Below are 19,434 nucleotides of genomic sequence, written 5' to 3' on the forward strand. Positions count from 1 at the left end.
TGAGTGAGGAAGTGTAAGTGAGCGCCGTCGGATTTTCGTTTTTGACAAAATGATGGAAAAACTTGAACAACGCTACTGCATCAAATTTTGTGTAAAGCTTGGCGATTCCCAAGTGGAAACGATCCGCAAGATTCAACAGGCCTTCGGGAACGAAGCAATGGGCACCACACAGATAAAAGAGTGGTACAACCGCTTCAAAGATGGTCGCACATCAGTGGAAAGTGAAGCACGTTCTGGTAGGCCCTCAACATACCAAAATGAGATCGTCATTGACCAAGTGAGGACCCTGCTGATGCAGGATCGTCGAATCATGATCAGAGAACTTGCAGACGAGGCGGGCGTAAGCATTGGATCCCTTCATTCCATTGTGACTGAGGATTTGGGCTTAAGGAGAATCTCAGCGAAGTTCGTGCCAAAGCTGCTAACGATCGAGCAGAAGCAATTCCGTTAGGAGATTGCACAGGACATGCTGGAGACTGTGAACAGCGATCCCAACTTCTTCAACACAGTGATCACTGGCGATGAGACCACAGTGATCCGTCATTTTGTCAAAAACGAAAATCCGACGGCACTCACTCACACTTCCTCACTCATCAGCGGTCTGTCGGCGACTGACAGCTTCTGCAGGTGGGAAAATATTCATGCATACGAATTAGGATCGCCTACATACGTGCACCAAACCACGCCTCCCTTCATTTTGTTTACACACGAAAAATTAAGGTTGGATACTTTTTGAACACACCTCGTGTATGTATATATATATATATATATATATATATATATATATATATATATATATATATATATATATATATATATATATATATGTAATTATATTGTGGTTTTGGAAAACTTAACCCAGGGGGAGAGCATACATGGACATGTAGGTGACCTGAGGATAAGTTATTACATTAGCCTTTGTATAGCTAGTCCTTGGTCCCTTGCCAAAGGGCTGTTTGGGGGGCATGCATTGGCTCGGCTGTATTTTTCCAGTGTAATATCTCCCCCGGCCCCCTCTGTTACTTTCAATCATTCCTCTTTCACACCATCGGTCCATTCCCCTACTCTGCTTCCTTCGTCAAACATCCTTTCAACAATCCCTCCTTTACCCTATCGATCTTGCCTTCGGACCCGTGGCCGTTCGGTCGTCCCTCAGTCCGGCAGAATTCCTCTCCATGTTCCCTCCATTCGCGCATTGTTTAATTGGGTGCGTTTGACCCGTATGTGGTCGTTAACCCATCGTGTGCTCTCACATGTTCATGTCGTATATGACATGCTTGTTCATGATGCTTGGTGCTCGTCCTGGCCTGTGAGGCGCTGCGCTTCTCGCAGACATGGTACAGTGCAGAGCAGTAAGATAGTGTGTTTTATGTGTGCACGTGCGGTCGGGGGGGGGGGATGAGGGTGGGGAGGATGACTCGTTGGGGGCTTTGTGTCTTTGGGTGCGTAAAGGGAGGGCGGTGGCTCCATTGAAAGTTTCCTCAGAACGGGGTGGTATTTTCCACAAGTGACTGCGTGGACCCGCCCCCATCAGCTGCGGACCAATGAGAGAGAGAGAAAGCTTGTGGGAGGACGGAAGAGCTGATGTGAAGAAGAAGCAGAAAGGCAGAAGTGAACAGGGAAAGCTTGCACGAGCAGGGACAAAAACTAGTCGAATTAAAACTGGTAAACCAGTAATCCCAGGCTTCAACCCGTGCATCCAACGTCAAAGGACTTTAATTTGCACTGAGTCTGCAATGGGGTCTCGATACGGTGTCCCTCATGTTATATCAATGAAGGATTGTAAAGCCGATAGCAATACATGATAAAGAAAGAAACTTCACATTGGACAAATCGAGGCTGGACAAAGTTTCAAGTCCCGAAAAAGTCCAATAACTACACATTTGCATATAAATGTAAATGGCGAACTTGTAGGACGTTAAAGGATCTTCCAGAATGTGCAGTCACTATAGCTCTATCTTCTTTCGGTTTCATTTTACATGTCGAAAATGAGTGATTTTAAACTTTGGGGGGCTTGGGGCCTCAATGGGGTCAAATACAGACATAGTATACACATATTTGGAGTCCCCTGTTTATGAACTATCTAAATCTGTCATTAAAATTTTTCAACTCTCATTTGCATATTTGGCATATTTAATGAGGCGAATCGGCATCATTTTAATCATATAAATTATGTAACGAGTTCGACCAAATTAACAACTTAACATTCCCATGGAACGTCGGAAATGTGTGCAAAAGATTGAGGCTGTCGGGTTATCCTTTCTGGAGAAGATGTTTTTAGGTTTTGGAGAAAATCTAATATGGCCGCCATACCACGTGACCTACGTCATCAAAATTTTCAAAGTTTCAACTTCAGGTGGAGAGTTATTAAATGGATAAGTTTCATTGAATTTCATCCAACCATTGTTTTCATTTAACGACATTTCAAAAATGGGTGATTTTAAACTTTGGGGGGCTCTGGGGCCTCACTGGGGTAAAATACAGACATAATGTAAACATATTTGGAGTCCCCTCTTTAAGGCCTATCTAAATCCGTCATTCGATTTTTTTCAACTCTCATTTGCTTATTTTGCATATTTAATGAGGTGAATCGGCATAATTTAATCATATAAATTTAGTGACGATTTTGACCAAATTAACAACTTAATATTCACATGGAATATCGCAAATGTGTGCAAAAGCTTGAGGCTGTTGGGTTATGCGTTCTGGAGAAGATGTTTTTAGGTTTTGGAGAAAATCCAATATAGCCGCCATACCACGTGACCTACGTCATCAAAATTTTCAAAGTATAAACTTCAGGTGGAGAGTTATTACGTGTTTAAGTTTCATTGAATTTCATCCAAGTGTTGTTTTCATTTTATGACATTTCAAAAATGGGTGATTTTCAACTTTGGGGGGCGCTGGGGGCTCACTGGGGGTCAAATACAGACATCGTATAAATATATTGGGAGTCCCCTGTTTATGTGCTATCTAAATTTGTCATTAAATTTTTTCAACTCTCATTTGCATATTTAATGAGGCGAATCGGCATCATTTTAAATCATATGAATTATGTAACGATTTCGACCAAATTAACAACTTAACATTCCCATGGAAAAATGCAAACGTGTGCAAAAGTTTGAGGCTGTCGTGTCATCCGTTCTGGAGAAGATGTTTTTAGGTTTTGGAGAAAATCCAATATGGCCGCCATACCACGTGACCTACGTCATCAAATGTTTCATAGTATAAACTTCAGGTGGAGAGTTATTATGGTGTTAAGTTTCGTTGAATTTCATCCAACAGTTTTCCCTCCAGATCCACCACAAAATCGGTCAGTACAACATAAAAACGCCTTTAATAATAATAATACTAACGAATTCAATAGGGCTTCAGCCATTTGGCTTGAAGCCCTAACAAGTGGTGCCAGGCACAACAAATCCCACCCATTTAAGGCATAAAGTTATTTTGGGGATCAAATTTAAATTTGATATATCCTTAACCTGAATGTTTATTATAAGGAATAGAATAAGGAATATTTTAGTCTTAGTTTGAAGTCAATTAAACCATCTTTGACGAAGTTATGACCGTAAAACGATTTTGACCTTTTCGTGACCTGACCTTGACCTTTGACCTAATTGGACCCAAAAGTTAATGGGGTCGTCCGAGGTTCATTACCCACCTGTGGATACAATTTGACGGTGTTTGAGCCAGCCGTTTTCCTGTAAAGTTGTATTTTCGTAACCATGTTTTAATTATAATGGAAAATTTGTAATTTTGACCAAAGACCATGACCCCCAAAACTTCGGACCCCACCGATCTTCACAAATATGCATTTTTCACTATAGAATGGGTGGGATTATAAGTGACAAATAGAATAAGGTTCACTATAAGCTTAGTTTGAAGTAAATCAGATCATTTTTGACGAAGTTATGAGCGAAAAAAGATTTTGATCTTTTCGTGACCTTGACCTTTGATCCAATTGGACCCAAGAGTTAATGGGGTCATCCAAGGTTCATTGCCCACCTGTGGATTAAATTTGATAGTGTTTGCTAAAGCCGTTTTGCCGTAAAGTTGCTAACAGACAGACAGACAAACAAACAAGCCGGTAGGCGACGAGGGATCCGCTAGGATCGAAGCGCTGGATACGATGCTTTTCATTCTGACCGATCCACCGCCGAAGATTCATTGCCAAGACGTATTGGTTCACATTCAATTGTTCCTCTGCCTGGCAAGATTTTTCCTATTGCGTATTTTGCCAACTGGCACTCCTCAGAGTGGAGATGGAGGAAAGTGTAAATGACAAACAGACGGAAAACCCGATAAACTTCTCTCAATGCTCTTGTTTGACCACACCTCCTGAGCCACACATTATTTTTCATAAGCCACGCCCACTTTTCATAAACCACGCCCACTTTCCTATGCCACTCCCACTTTTCATCAACCACGTCCACTTTCCATAAGCTCCGCCCACTTTCCTAAGCCCCTCATAAAAAATGCCGGTAAATAGACACCCTATTTTTGAAGGACTACCATTTGAAAAATAAAACAAATCAAAAATCGGCTCGAGTAAAATTTTCTAAATATCTCGAAGTGTTTAATTCCGAAGTCTCGTTTCTGCACATTCAAAACTGTAGGACAAGTATTGAAAATAGTGAACGTGGTTTTTCGGCCGCTGCATAGCAACGGGTGGTTGCTTGGCAACGAAACTCAAACGCCCACATTCCCAACGCATATGGCACCTGATCGCCAAGTTTCATCGAAATCGGTTCGCTGGTTTGTGCTGTGGAGCCTCGCGTTGCACACACACACACACACACACACACACACACACACACACACACACACACACACACACACACACACACACACACACACACACACACACACACACACACGGAAAACCCGACAATAAGGGATATCTCGCGAATCCAACAAACAAACCGGACGATTACAATATCCTGCTCCCTCCCTCCGGGGGGGGGGGAGGGGGGCGGCGGGATAATAATATTTTTAGCCAAGGCGCATTGCGAATGCTGGCTCGAAGAGATCTTATGCTTCCTCTTCTTCTTATTCTTACAAAACCTTTATTTATATATTTATCTATCTTCTTATTCCTCTTCTTCTTCCTCTTTTTCCTCTTCTTCTTCTTCTTCTTCTTCTTCTTCTTCTTCTTCTTCTTCTTACTAAACCCTTATGACGCGGCTCTTCGACACATTTGTCCTTGTTACCTTCGCATTCTGCGAAAGGTTATGTTTTGGTCGCTGTGTATTTATTTATTTGTGAATATGTGTGTTTGTTTGTTATTCGCATAATTCAGAAAGTATTAAACCGAATTGCATGAAATTTGGTGGGATGATTCGTGAGTATCCAAGGACGATTTGATTAGATTTTGGGAGCAATCGGGTCAAAGGTCAAGGTCAAGGTCATGAAAAGATCAAAAACACTCTTTTGAGCATAACTTCCTTCATAATACAGCTATCGACATGCAACCACCGCCATATTGTTCCATGACAAGATACCTTTCGGATATGTAGTGTCGGATTTGACGTAACGTCATCGGAAGTGCGTCTAAATGACGTCACAAAATGACGTAAGTTTTCAATTTTCGATCTCATCAGTTTTGATCATACCGTTTTGTAGGACTTACCTTAAGGACGTCACACACCAAATTTGACTTCGACTGGACTGACCGTTATGACGTCATTGACGTTTGAACATGACGTTTTTCAATTGTGGCTAAAATGTCCCGATATTTTACATTCAAATATCTATATAATTTATAAAGCAAAGTCTCCCAAATCCAGGCATTAGGATCAGTACCAAAATATCTGTTTATTGATGTACAGGTTTTGCCAATTAACTCTGTAGTCAAGGTCAAGGTCACACTCAAGGTCAAAATATACTTGCAGGCATAACTTCAGATCTAATAGAGCTATTGACATGAAACCAACGTTAAAACGTTCAGTGAACTATGAGCTTTCAGAATGGTAGTCCCCGATTGGACGTGACGTCCCCGGAAGTGCGTCAAAAGATGACGTCATTTTTCAACTTTTTAATTTTTCAGTGTTTATCATTCAATTTTGTTGGACTGCCTTCAAGGAGGTTACACACCAAATTTGACGTCAATCGGACTGACGGTTGTGACGTCATGGACGTTTTAAAATGACGTTTTTCAAATGTGCCCGGAAAAAAAGTTGCGGCGGCGAAGGTATGCGCTCTACCGAGTGCCCGTTCTAGTTTATAAAGCATTGCAGTGAAGTCTGATCCAAATGTTTTAAAGCAACATATATATATATATATATATATATATATATATATATATATATATATATATATATATATATATATATATATATATATATATATATATATATATATATATATATATATATATATATATATATATATATATATATATATATACATATACATGAGCCTGGTGTTGGCGCACTGGTTAGGGCTGTGGCTTGGGATCCAAAAGGTCCTGAGTTCAAGCCCCGATGGGCCACTGAATTAATACACCAGGGGGTTGACTCAGCCTGTCATCCTTCCGAGGTCGGCGAAGTGAGTACCAGTGTACTGGGCCGGTGTATACCCCGGTTAAAATAGGTGTACCATATCCCTGTGTCGTAAGAGGCGACCAGGGTTGTGTCAGGAAGGGCATCCGGCGTAAAACGTGCCAAATCACTATGCGGATCATATGGATGATCCGCTGTGGTGACCCCTAACAGGAGCAGCCGAAAGAAGAAGAATATATATATATATATATATATATATATATATATATATATATATATATATATATTTGTATATTGTAATCAGTAAAAAATAGTGTGGAAGTTAAAAACATTAGAAAGGAAATAACTTGCACCAAAAACTAACATTTTCACGCTCACGCCGGGGGTACCGCTCTAGCTCTCTGTTCTTCGAACAGGCGAGCTAATAACTCCTGAGCACACGGCTCGGAGAGCAGAAAGGCTGGAGTGGAACAAGCTCATATGAGCAGAAGACTCAAAGACTGAGAAGGCTCGTGAGGGAAGGAACGGAAGGGTGTGAGGGTAAAGAAAGGAAAGTTTCACGAGCAGTTTGGTGTCGAGCTTCTGTGGAAAAAAGAACACTCCTTCCACGAGCGTCGTCCTGCCCTATCGTTCCTGTCAGTCACGAAGGATGAGGAGGGTGAACGGGCAGAACGGCGGCACCTCATCGACGGGGGCCTGAAGAGGAGGAATCTGAGGTAGACGAGAGCAAGTCGAACATCCAGCTCACATATATGGGACGCCGGAGAGGACTTGCCTACTAGGTCTCGGCACCTCAGGGATGTGACTGCCTGTCCCCATCACATCACATCACCACTGCCCATCTTCCCCATCCATTTTTCCTCCGAATTATCTTGTATATTTGGGCTGTGTGAGGGAGAGAGTAAAAGGCTGCTTTTTTTCTCCGTATGTTACTTTTATTATATTTTCAATACGTATATCTTAGTAAGACATCACGCGAAGTAGTGTAACCCTGCCCGGATTGGCCGTGCCAATCGGCATTCGCGGTTGCCGAGCAACCTGCCGCGCAGAGTTATCTGTGCCCAGCGGCCTCAGGACTGGGCATCCAGGAGGGACCAAAGTGCATATTCGTGTGTGTATATATGTGTATATATATATATATATATATATATATATATATATATATATATATATATATATATATATATATATATACAGTATATAGATATAGTATTCAAAGGAAGAAAGCATAAAGGCACATAAGAGCAGATTTAACCAAACACATATTCTTGTTCAAACTTACTTAAACAAAAGATTTGGCAATCTTTCATTCAGGGGAGAAGACTAAAACAAGGACTAGAAAAAAATATAGAAAACAAATACGCAGGGGGTGTTAAAAAGAGTGATACAACTTTGACTTCCTACCGTTTCTTTGTTATTAACCTCCGCCATCGAAGATGAATCGAGGAGCCTGGTGTTGGCGCAGTGGTTAGGGCAGCGGCTTGGGATCCAAAAGGTCCTGAGTTCAAGCCCCATTAGGCCACTGAATTAATACACCAGGGGGTTGACTCAGCCTGTCATCCTTCCGAGGTCGGCGAAATGAGTACCAGTGTACTGGGCCGGTGTATACCCCGGTTAAAATAGGTATACCATATCCCTGTGTCGTAAGAGGCGACCAGGGTTGCGTCAGGAAGGGCATCCGGCGTAAAACATGTGCCAAATCACTATGCGGATCATACGGATGATCCGGTGTGGCGACCCCGAACGGGAGCAGCCGAAAGAAGAAGAAGAAGAAGATCGAAGATGAATCGAGGTTACTGTTTTCACCCCTTTCTGTCTGTTTGTTTGTTTGTTTGTTTGTGAACAGTATTACGGAAAAACTCCTCGACAGATTTCGACGAAACTTTGTGGGGGGGGGGGGGTAGGTCTGGTCCAAGGATCATGCCATCAGATTTTGGACTTAGTCCAAAATCCAATATGGCCGCTATGGCGGAAATTTTGAAACAATATTTGAATTTTTTTTTTTGCATTTCTACATGTTTTAAGTGATTTCCAACCCCCCCCCCCCCCCAAAAAAAAAATTGTTAGAGAAAAAAAAAAATTTGCAACTTTTTTTTTCAACAAAATTTCGATTTTTTTTTTGCATTTCTATACGTTATAAGTGATTTCCAACAAAAAACATGCAAAATTATAATTGTGGCTGATTTTGGAACTTCAGGTGGATATACCCACATAAAATCAATTTCTATCTCAAGGACTCTAGTTATGACGAATGAATTGAGTATGTAAAAGTTAAAAGTAAAAGGGAAAGTTGCAAACTATAACTCTGTGAGCACTGTTGACGTCAAATTGAATGAATAGGATATCAGGTTCACTTGAGTGACCTAGCAGTATTGGCGGCGGAGGTTTTGCACTCTACCGAGTGCTCCCCCTCTAGTTTGACCTAGACCGTTTTCCTTTTCGGGGTTTGGTGGTGTTATTGTGGTATTTGTTCCCTGGGATTGGCTTTATGGTTTGGGTGGTGGCCTTGGGATCCAAAGATCCTGAGTTCAAATCCCACTCGGCTGTTGAATTAATACCAGGTGGGGTTGAATCTGCCTGTCATCCTTCTGAGGTCTGCAAAATGAGTGCCTTTTGCTGATATACTGTGTCGGAGTGGCAACCCGTCCAGGATTGTGTCCAATAGCCAAGGAGACTGCTCGGGCAGCAGCAACGTTCTGCACAGAGTTTGGTCTCGATGGATGGATGGATGAATTTCTCGCTCTGTACCTCAACTATGCCATTGACAGTGAAGCGGAGGACAAAAGTGATGGCTCTGTGGTATGAGACTAAATCATTTGGAGACACCTGCCAGAGGTTGTGCCGGGAATACGACCTCAGAACATGTGATGGACCCAACAAATTGTTACATTCAACGTATTGTGAAACATTTTGAGCACAAGGGTGCAGCACACAACCAGAGCAAGGGCAACAGTGGCAGTCGAGCATCAGTCACCAAGAGCCAAGCCGATATCGACGCCGTGCGGGATTCTGCAGTGGACAGTCCCAATAAGTCCCACTGCCGGCACTGCCAGGAGCTAGGCATCAAACCAACATCAGTTTGGCATATCCTCACAAAGGAACTGAAGCTTTTTCCATACATCATTATCTATTAGGCATCAACTGAGTCAAGATGACATGAGAGGGAGACTTGATATGTGCAATTAGCTCAGTGACAGGATGGAGCGGTACCCAAACTGGATCAACCTGATGTGGTTAAGTGATGAACGCCATTTCCACTTGAACGGTGCCATAAACAACCACAACAACATTTTCTGGGCGGTCATAATCAACACTCCAGAAGTTCCATTATGATCTAGACCAAAAGGTCACCGCAAACCAGCTTAGCATGATCTGGTTTATGTAGGATGGCGCACCCCCACATACATCTGGTGACACCATCACTTTCCTGTTGCAGCTCTCCAGAAACTCTCATTGCCCTGAGTTCCGCTCATGACTGGGCACCCCCATAGCCCAGACTTTAACCCTTTGGATTACTGGTTCTGGGGGTCTGCCAAGGGCTCTGTCTATGCCAACCGCCCTGCCACACTGGATGATCTGAAGCAGGAGGTGTAAGACTGCCTCCAGACCGTGCCACGTGAGACCTACAGGAAAGTTTGACAGAACTTTGGAGTTAGGATCAATACCTGTCTGAACTGCGGAGGGGCACACTTCGAGAACATCAATTTTAATTGCTTTGCTTCAATGCCAATTTCAAACATTGGGCTCTCACAAACTGTTGCAGTAACTTACTGCAGTAGCAATCAGTGATAGAAAATACCATGTCATAAGCTTTCAAGAAATGTTTGGTTCATGTTCCTAAGTTTTCTGTCTCTTTGTAAACAAACATTTAAACTTGCATCACTCTTTTTGAAACACCCTGTATATTCAACCAAAAAAGCACACTTATTCTGTGACATGATGCTGATGTCATTTATATAAATTATACCAACACATCACCTCCAAACGAGGAGGCATCTGTGTGGTACTCAAGCCTTTGCAGACTGACATAAAAGCCTGTGGTCACGAATAGACGAAAACAGACAAGTCAAACTAGATTTCACCCTTGTTATGTTTCTCAACTGATTCCAATTGCATTCAATCGAAGTAGGGACATTTCATTTATTGTTTCAATATTTTGGAGTTGGGATCGAGATTTTAATTTCATTATCTTTTGTTCTGGCTGACTTTTATGTGGATGTCAGTTTTGAATTAACAGGCTTTGCATTTTCAAATATGGACATTATCTTTAAATATGATTTCATTTTCCCACAGGTGACAAAATGCCTGGAGAATCAAGGAGGAAAACAAACCCTGGAGCATCAAAAGATGTGCTCTGCAGAGTTGCTGCAAATGAGGTTCGACAAGGTAGATCTACAAGATCAGTTGCTTCTGATTTCAACATTATCATTTTATTATAAAACTAGTATTAAAGTCCGTCAAAAATGATGGGTTGGAGAAATGGGAATGATAGATTAAAGGAGACTGGAAGATATGATGTTTCATAGCAAGAAGTGTTATTTTATAACCCTACATGTACAAATGTGACCCGACTTCCTTTATCTTCTGGAATGTTTCGTTTTGATGGTACAGCCTCATGAGTGTGCCAAAGTCTGAAGCCTCGGCCTAGCGTTGGGTGTGCTTATATCTTCATTATTTATTAGACATCTTATGGACGTAAATGAACACTCGTTTTACTCATCTCACATTGAACATCATGGAAAGCGAATTTCACCTCCCTGGGCCTTGTATTTATTGTTATTTTTTAAATGCTTCTGTACACCACCCTTGATGCTCAGTATACAAGTCACCGATTATAATTCCAATAGAAGAGACAAAATTACTCTTTTATGGAAAAAGTTTTTCGAGCGCTTTTTTATCCTCAAAAATAGACCATTGTGAACACACAGTCTTGCGAAAAGATTGGCCTTTAAACCCATACTTAAATAATCCTTATGAAGGGGGACAGCCAAATACACTGTGTTTTATATGCACAGATGCACTGAGATTCATCAACCTTGTGGGGACATGCTGTTTCGTCTGAAAACTTTGCCGCTACAAAATAAAATAAATTCACTGAACAAATGGGAAATGACCTTGTCAAATACATGAATGAACTCGTTCAAATTCCATGCACGATTGCCACAGAAATGCCAGGAGCTAACCTTTCAAACTTGCAGTAATAAACCACATTCATGCTCCACCCCAAAAATGTATTGTCTCTATTGCTTGTTTCAGTTTCAAAAAAGAGAGAAATAGGTAGTGGCTCAACTTACCCTCGTGGCTCAATTTACCAGAGACATGTATGATCATCTTACCACGTAGCGCAGGAATATTGAGCCATTTGACAACCTTTTGGTTTTTGGTTGGCCACCATCTAAAAAACCAAAAGTAATTCAGCGAATGTTTTGTTACAAAAGCATGGACAGATAGGTGCACTTTCATTTGCACCCTTCAATCTATCTGCGGCACCTTATTTTACTCTGAAGATCTGGGATGTAAAAACATGGCTCATCTTACCTCGCTCTCCCCGACAGTGAGTGGTAGGAGGTCATAAACATTTATAGTTTACACACGGTGTACAGTTGCAAGCAAGTGTTACAGTGCATATTTTAAAGTATTTCATGTTTGCATTTGCAATTGGAACTCTGTATCAGACACCCTGGTTATAACAAACATTCCAAACATGTTTCAGTCAATGCATGTTTCCCTGTATTCATTCATGGTCTACGGAGCTTGAAATTCACCAGGAAATTAAAAAAAAAAGATTGCTTTGTCCTGCCAAGTTAAACGCAGATACAAGGCCATACGTTCGAAAATCCTCAAAATACAGATGAGACTGCCAAAATATATTAACCAAATCATCAAATGAAGCGACAAGATTACTAGAAAGAACAATCAGAGATTGCAAGCCCTCAGCAGGACTTGATGTAGGTTTGTTCACACAGCAGATTGAAACAGACCTTTTCGGTTTTATTTTGTAGATCCACATTCCAATCGTATGAATTTTATAGATGTATTCATATTCCATACTTTTTAGAGGTATGCACGTTTTAATAATATGTTCTTTATAGATTCACTCATGCTTTTAATGCATGTACTTTATATATGCACTTGCATTCGAATAATACACACTTTATAGATGTGCTCGCATTGTAATAGTATGTACTTTATAGATGTACTATAATTCGAATTGTACGTCATATACACACTGATGAGCCAAAACATTATGACCACCTGCCTTATATGCTGTTAGTCCTCCATGTGCCGCAAAAACAGCACCGACCAGGAGCATGGACTCCACAAGACCCCTGAAGGTGTCCTGTGGCATCTGGCACCAAAACATGAGCAGCAGATCCCTCAAATCCTGTAAGTTGAAAGGTGGAGCCGCCGTGGATCACACTTGTCGGTCCAGTACATCCCACAGATGCTCAATCGGATTGAGATCTGGAGAATTTGGAGGCCAGGGCAACACCGTGAACACTTCATCATATTCCTCAAATCATTCCCAAACAATGTGTGCAGTGTGGCAGGGCGCATTATCCTGCTGAAAGAGGCCACTGCCATCAGGGAATACCATTGCCATGAAGGGGTGTACCTGGTCTGCAACGATGTTTAGGTGAGTGACATGTGTCAAATTGATGTCCACATGAATGGCTGGACCCAGGGTTTCCCAGCAGAACATTTCCCAGAGCATCAAACTCCCTCCACCGGCTTGTCGTCTTCCCACAGTGCATCCTGGTACCATTACTTCCCCAGGTAAATGGCGCACACGTACATGGCCATCCACGTGATCTAAAAGAAAATGGGACTCATCGGACCAGGCGACCTTCTTCCACTGCTCCAAGGTCCAGTTCCGATGCTCGCGTGCCCATTGTCGATGCTTTTGACGGTGGACAGGGGTCATCATGGGCACTGACCAGTCTGCGGCTACGCAGCCCCATATGCAGCAGGGTGCGATGCACTGTGGATTGTGACACATTCCTCCCGTGACCACCATTAAAATTTTCTGTGACTTGTGCCACAGTAGACCTTCTGTCGGTTCGGACCAGACGGGATAGCCTTTGTTTCCCTTGCGCATCGATGAGCCTTGGGCGCCCAACACCCTGTCGCCAGTTTGTGGTTTGTCCCTCCTTGGACCACTGTCGATAGGTACTCACCACTGCTGACCAGAAGCACCCTACAAGCCTTGCCATTTCAGAGATGCTCTGACGCAGTCGTCTGGCCATAACAATTTGGCCCTTGTTAAAGTCGCTCAGGTCTTTACTCCTGTCCATTTCTCCTGCATCCAACACATTAACTTCAAGAACTGACTGTTCACTTGCTGCCTAATCTATCCCACCCCTTGACAGGTGTCATTGTAACAAAATAATCAATGTTATTCACTTCACCTGTCAGTGGTCATAATGTTTTGGCTCATCAGTGTATGTGTGTGTGTACATATATGTGTGTGTGTGTGTGTGTGTGTGTGTGTGTGTGTGTGTGTGTGTGTGTGTGTGTGTGTGTGTGTGTGTGTGTGTGTGTGTGTGTGTGTGTGTGTGTATAAAGCTCAGTTCTTGTTTGTGTGTCACAAGCCTCGCCCATGAGACAGGCCATGTCTTTCCCTCCATTGGACACAGTGCTGTGGTATGCTACTCTTAAATGTAATATAGAAAGAAGAATATTTGTTTGTTCGTTTCTGTATTCGGACCCTGGAGGAACCAGTGCAACCAAACTTCGCATGCCCTTCTCTTTCTTCCAGAGGAGGGTGGAAAGCTAAAACAAGATACTTGGCCTTAAGGCCTCGACAAGGGCTTGTGCTGATACACTGCTAAGGTGTCCCCGCCCAGAGCAATCGAGGAATATGTATTGTGAAGATCGTATGTTGAGGTTGCAGTGATTTGTTGTCAACAACACAATTTAATTATCTTAGTGTTTACATGTGCATCTGTTATTTAAAACATTGCTTTGCACAGGTTTATTACAACACCTCCGTGTAGTATGTTGCTTTTACACTGCCTGGGTTTTTCCTGGGAGTGATTGAGTGATATGTTTTGTGAGGATTGGTAATTCATCGGAAACCATAAGGCCACAGTCTCCAATTTGTCATACAGGAAATAGTTAAAGACATATTTCATTGAATTTCCCTGGGCAATGCCGGGTACTTCAGCTTGTACTTTTATGGAAGTTTTCACCTACTCGGTTGAAAAAGGTAACGTGTGATATTGGTGTCCACATGAATGGATCACATGAGACATATGAGACCATGTGCCTACCACCACATAGCGTTTGTGGCTTACGTTAGCACCTTATGTGCAGACAGACTGACAGATCCAAATGCAATATCCCTTGGTGAGGGTAATAATTTTACTTATCCTCGCGTTTTTGCATCACTCTGGTGGTGAAATCCACTGCTCAAGGATGCCGACGAGAAAAGGGGGTCGGAGACTCACCTGGGCGAACAAAGCTTGGTTGGAGCCACCCCCTTTGAACAGTCAAGGGAAGAGACTCGGAGACAGAATTTCGGCTGTTTTTTTCCAAACTGAATATCCTGTATGTGTCACAGCAGTGTTTTGTTTACCAATAAGGCATATCTTCATCGCCATCTATTAAAAACATGCAAAAATGATGCACTATATGAACTGCCTTTATCAAACGGTTTTGGAATTGAACTCTGATCAAACATAGAATCACTATCACTCTTTCAGCCTATTACGTAAATCATTACTAATCATTCAATTAACGCATCGAAAAGAAATATGCGAACTTAGCATGTTGATAACTCAAATCGGCTCTGTTGTTAACGATGTGCAACATGGGAACAGATACAAGAATATAACAATTAATTTGTTTTCCACTTTTGTTTATCAGTTCCAGATCCATCCCTTAATTTTTACTTTTGCTTGAAATCTGCATGTATGCCTCACGAGGACATATATATTGTTACGGTTCTAGGAACTGTATGCATTCAAACATACAGGTGCCCCAAAGTTAGTTATGCCGTTAAGTATATGTGTAGACAGAACCCCTCCTCGTGTGTAGTGGGAAATCAAAGGGGTGCGTTGCGATGTTTTTTTAGTTAGGTTAATAAATCATTTTATTTCCCCTCTTATGGAACCACGGTACCTTCCTAGCGCTAGCAGCCCTCGGTTCGCTGGCCACAGCGTACCACTGTCCACCCGCTGTCTACAGAGACTCGTTTTTCTGAGGCAAACTCTCCACGTTCGCTGTTCCAGTTCCTTCTCAGCTGTTAGCTGTACGCAGTGTGGCTGCACCGTCATTCACCTTCCCCAAACAAGCGTGGAGTGGGCGGGCCTCACCGGTTCCTGGCCGAGGCCCCACCCAGAAAGGGCGGACCCATGGGAGCCCCATCCAATCAGGGCGGACAGTGACGTCAGTTTTGACCAAGGGCCCGCCCCGCTGAGGGTGGTCGATGGACTACGAAGGGACCCTCTGAGACACGTGTTCGTTGGAGTTCAGTCAAAAGGCACAGTTCAGTTCTGCATTCGCTGGGCGGTCGTTAGAGTTTTGCTGGAGTCTTGAGTTCAGTGTATGAGGAGGATTGACAGACTGAGAGCTTCTTCGCGAATCTGTGGGTGGTGGTGCATGGCCGTTCTTCATTGGTGGAGTGATCCGTCTGGTCGATTCCGATAATGACCGAGGACACCCGACCTCGACCGGGTCTCTCGCTGGGTCCTGTCCGCGACCCTGATCCCTGCCTTGGGACTCCGCTTTGCTCCTCTCGAGTTCCTCCGCGGACACAAGCCCACGCGTATGACTGCGAGCCAAACTTCACGACCATTGGCAGGTGCCGCACCACCGAGCACGCCCTCCCTCCAATGTGCAGGTACCCAGCCGAACCGCGACCCCAGCTCGTCTCTCTCCCTGGCTGCGAGGTTCCTTGGAATTCACCTGGATTTTATTTTTGTCTGTGTGTGTGTGGCGCCATCTGCTAAGTACAACTGCATAAGTGTTTTCGATAATTGTAAATCTCCTGTATATCCGCGATAAGCTTGCTCTGTGTCCTTCTTGCTGTAAATAAAACAATTGTAGAAATGTTCCCAGTTCGTTTCCGTCCTTTCTTTCATTGCTCCAGCATGGTTCGGATCTGAGTTTTAGCCGGGTCTTTGTTCCCGTTAATCTGTTCATCCCCGCCAGCACGGCTTTGGCAGTTCCGCTCGACTGCACCCGAACCGGAGTTGGTAGTCAGTAGTTGGAACTCTACCGCAGTCAGTAAAGTGACCCGGTTCGAGCAAGACGTGCCGAGGGCATGGTTCCCCGCGAGACGATACCACGTGGTTAATTAGGTAAATTGGTTCTAGAGAAAATGACCCTACGCTACGCGGTGGAGGTATTGGCGTCCACGGTCGGTTAAGCGACCCGCCGTCTCACGGAGTTATCCGTGAGCTATGGCCAACCATTCCGGAAGTCTGGTCCCCGGCCCGCAACAATATATATATATATATATATATATATATATATATATATATATATATATATATATATATGTATATCTATATATATATATATGTATGTATATATGTATATATATATATATATATATGTATATATATATATATATATATATATATATATATATACACACACACACACACACACACACACACACACCCACACACACACACACACACACACACGTCGATCTCATGGCACGCAAGTGCATCAGTCAACATACCGAATGCCTTCTCGAAATGGCGTGTGAATCACCATGATGGTGCCAATGAGGTAATACAAGAAGCAGTGATTATGTTTTCACGGAAATAACAAGTGAAATGCAATATCCAACAGGCAGGTCCAATGAATAGTTGAGGGAGTTCAGCGGAGAAGAACACCTTAAAGGGTAGATGTATGAAAATTAATTAAATCTCCTACCCAACCAGCATACAGGTGGGTTAAGGTTGAGCCACCTGGTAATTAAGGAATTGATTAGTCACTGAACCCTCACAGGTTCGCATATGGAAGACCCTCAATCTCCTTTTCCGTGGGTGTTGGATTTAAATGATATGCTCTACTCGAAACAGAGCGTGGCTGCTCAAGATAAGTTTTTCTTCTTTTTTTTATTGAAAGCCTTCTTGCTCTCCCTCATATTTTTCTTTTCCATTCGAAAAGTCTTGTTCTTCTTCCCACTCGTTGCTGTTGCTGCTGCTGCTGTTCCTTTCATCCGGATTTCGGAAACTCAACAGCAAATGTTACCTCATCCAAACACAATTAAATGAATATTCCTGTCTGTAACTATATATATATATATATATATATATATATATATATATATATATATATATATATATATATATATATATATATATATATATAGTTGCGAATTCGCCCCCGCCGGCGTGCGAATGGCCACGTAACTCGAATCACGGCACGTCGCCCACCGGACGGACAATTCTGTCGTGACCCTTTCGGACTAATGCCGGGAGCTAGTCACGGGTGGGCCTTTCGGCCTCACCATGATTGTGCCAATCGGCCCCCGCGTGGGATAGGGTTGTTCGCCAAATTCGACCTACCTAAGTACCCACGCGGAGGGTAGACCGGGCGATCGCACCTCGCCGCAGGTCGACTCCAGACACGGGCCACTTAAGCGACCCGTTCCGTACTATCGGGATAACCGAGCGGTGTTATCGTCGGCCTCGACGGTTCCGATTATTTATCGGGCGTATTAAGCCCACTACCAACCCTTTACGTGAAGCAAGATGGAGATTCAATTAAAGAAAAGACGAAGCGAAACGGGAAAAACAGTTCAACATAATGCACATTTATTCCGTGGCACACGGAGAGCACACATATACAATTATAACAATTATACACCAAAAGCAGATGTAACAAAAGAAACACAACAATGCAGATCTACTACCGACTACGCGTGCACACGGCAACACTTACACAGTTTTACTTTATTGACGGCGCCAACAACACATTTACTCAAAAGCAAAAGAAAAGGGCCACCCTCAAAGACAAGGGGACAGACGGGGCCTGTGGGCCGCGAGACCGGGTGGATCCTACCCGTGTCTTGTGATGAGCCGCAAATGTGGCGGCGTGGCGGTGCCCCGACTCCGCGCTCCTTCGCAGGTTTCGTTGGCGCTGCTTGGAGTGGGGTGGGAACGGGGCCCCCTTTTCGCACTATCTCAGCGCGGGGGGGGGAAAAAGGAGGGAATTGTTGATGCTCTGGGGAAAGAGGATAGCTGGCTTGCTTGGGTCCCGCGACGAGCGACTCCACTGCGAGCTCGTCGCCGACCGCCGTCTTCCTGGCTTTGGACCCGAGCTATCCGGTCCCCTCCGCAATTCTCCTCAGCCGACTGCAGCAAATCACCTCGACCGCGCTCCAGGCTCCAGGCTCCCTCTCTCTGCAGCTCCCCGACAGACTCCGAACCCTGACAGACTCTGACCTCCGACAGACTGACTCTCCTCCAGACCCGACTTGACTCTTCTCAAACTCGCCTTGACTCTTCTCCAACTCGCCTTAACTCATCTCCAACTCGCCTTTACTCTTCTCCAACTGACTAAATTCGCCCCGCGCTCGGCGCTTTATAGTCCGGCAGGAGAACCCATATGCAAATTTCTGGATCAGAACGAGCTCGGGGGGTGGAGCCACGCTCGCCAATTGGACAGAGAAAAAGGGGCGTGAGTCTCCCCTGATCCTCGAATTTGCATATCCCGATTCTACTCCGACGCGCCTGGAGGCGGGGCCAAATCGCCCCGCGCTTGCCGATTGGACGGATCAGAAGTGGACGTGTATCATTCCTGATCCGAATTCTCCTCGGAAAGGCCGCACTTTGCACCCACGGCTCGGCGCGCATCCCGCACGAGGCCAGGACAGCCTGACGCTCGGTGCCCACAAGCGGTGCGGGAATGGCCGCAGAAGGAGAGGCGAAGGTGGTGGAGGGTTTAAAGTGGTGGTCCATGGCGATGGTGACGT

At 43.8% G+C, this 19,434-nt stretch overlaps 1 protein-coding gene across 1 annotated transcript in view; it reads left to right on the top strand.

Moving 5' to 3' along the window:
• The window catches only part of LOC147023789 (forkhead box C1-A-like), a 328,450-nt gene that overhangs the window by 229,077 nt on the left and 79,939 nt on the right, over nucleotides 1-19,434 (top strand). The window contains exon 5 of the mRNA XM_085889590.1: nucleotides 10,791-10,883. The gene's annotated coding sequence lies outside the window, so the exon portion shown is untranslated. The remainder of the gene's footprint in view (nucleotides 1-10,790; nucleotides 10,884-19,434) is intronic.

This window comes from Eptatretus burgeri, chromosome 7 (assembly GCF_056783735.1).
Source record: "Eptatretus burgeri isolate ZD-2024b chromosome 7, Ebu_testis_v1, whole genome shotgun sequence".
NCBI lineage: Eukaryota > Metazoa > Chordata > Myxini > Myxiniformes > Myxinidae > Eptatretus > Eptatretus burgeri.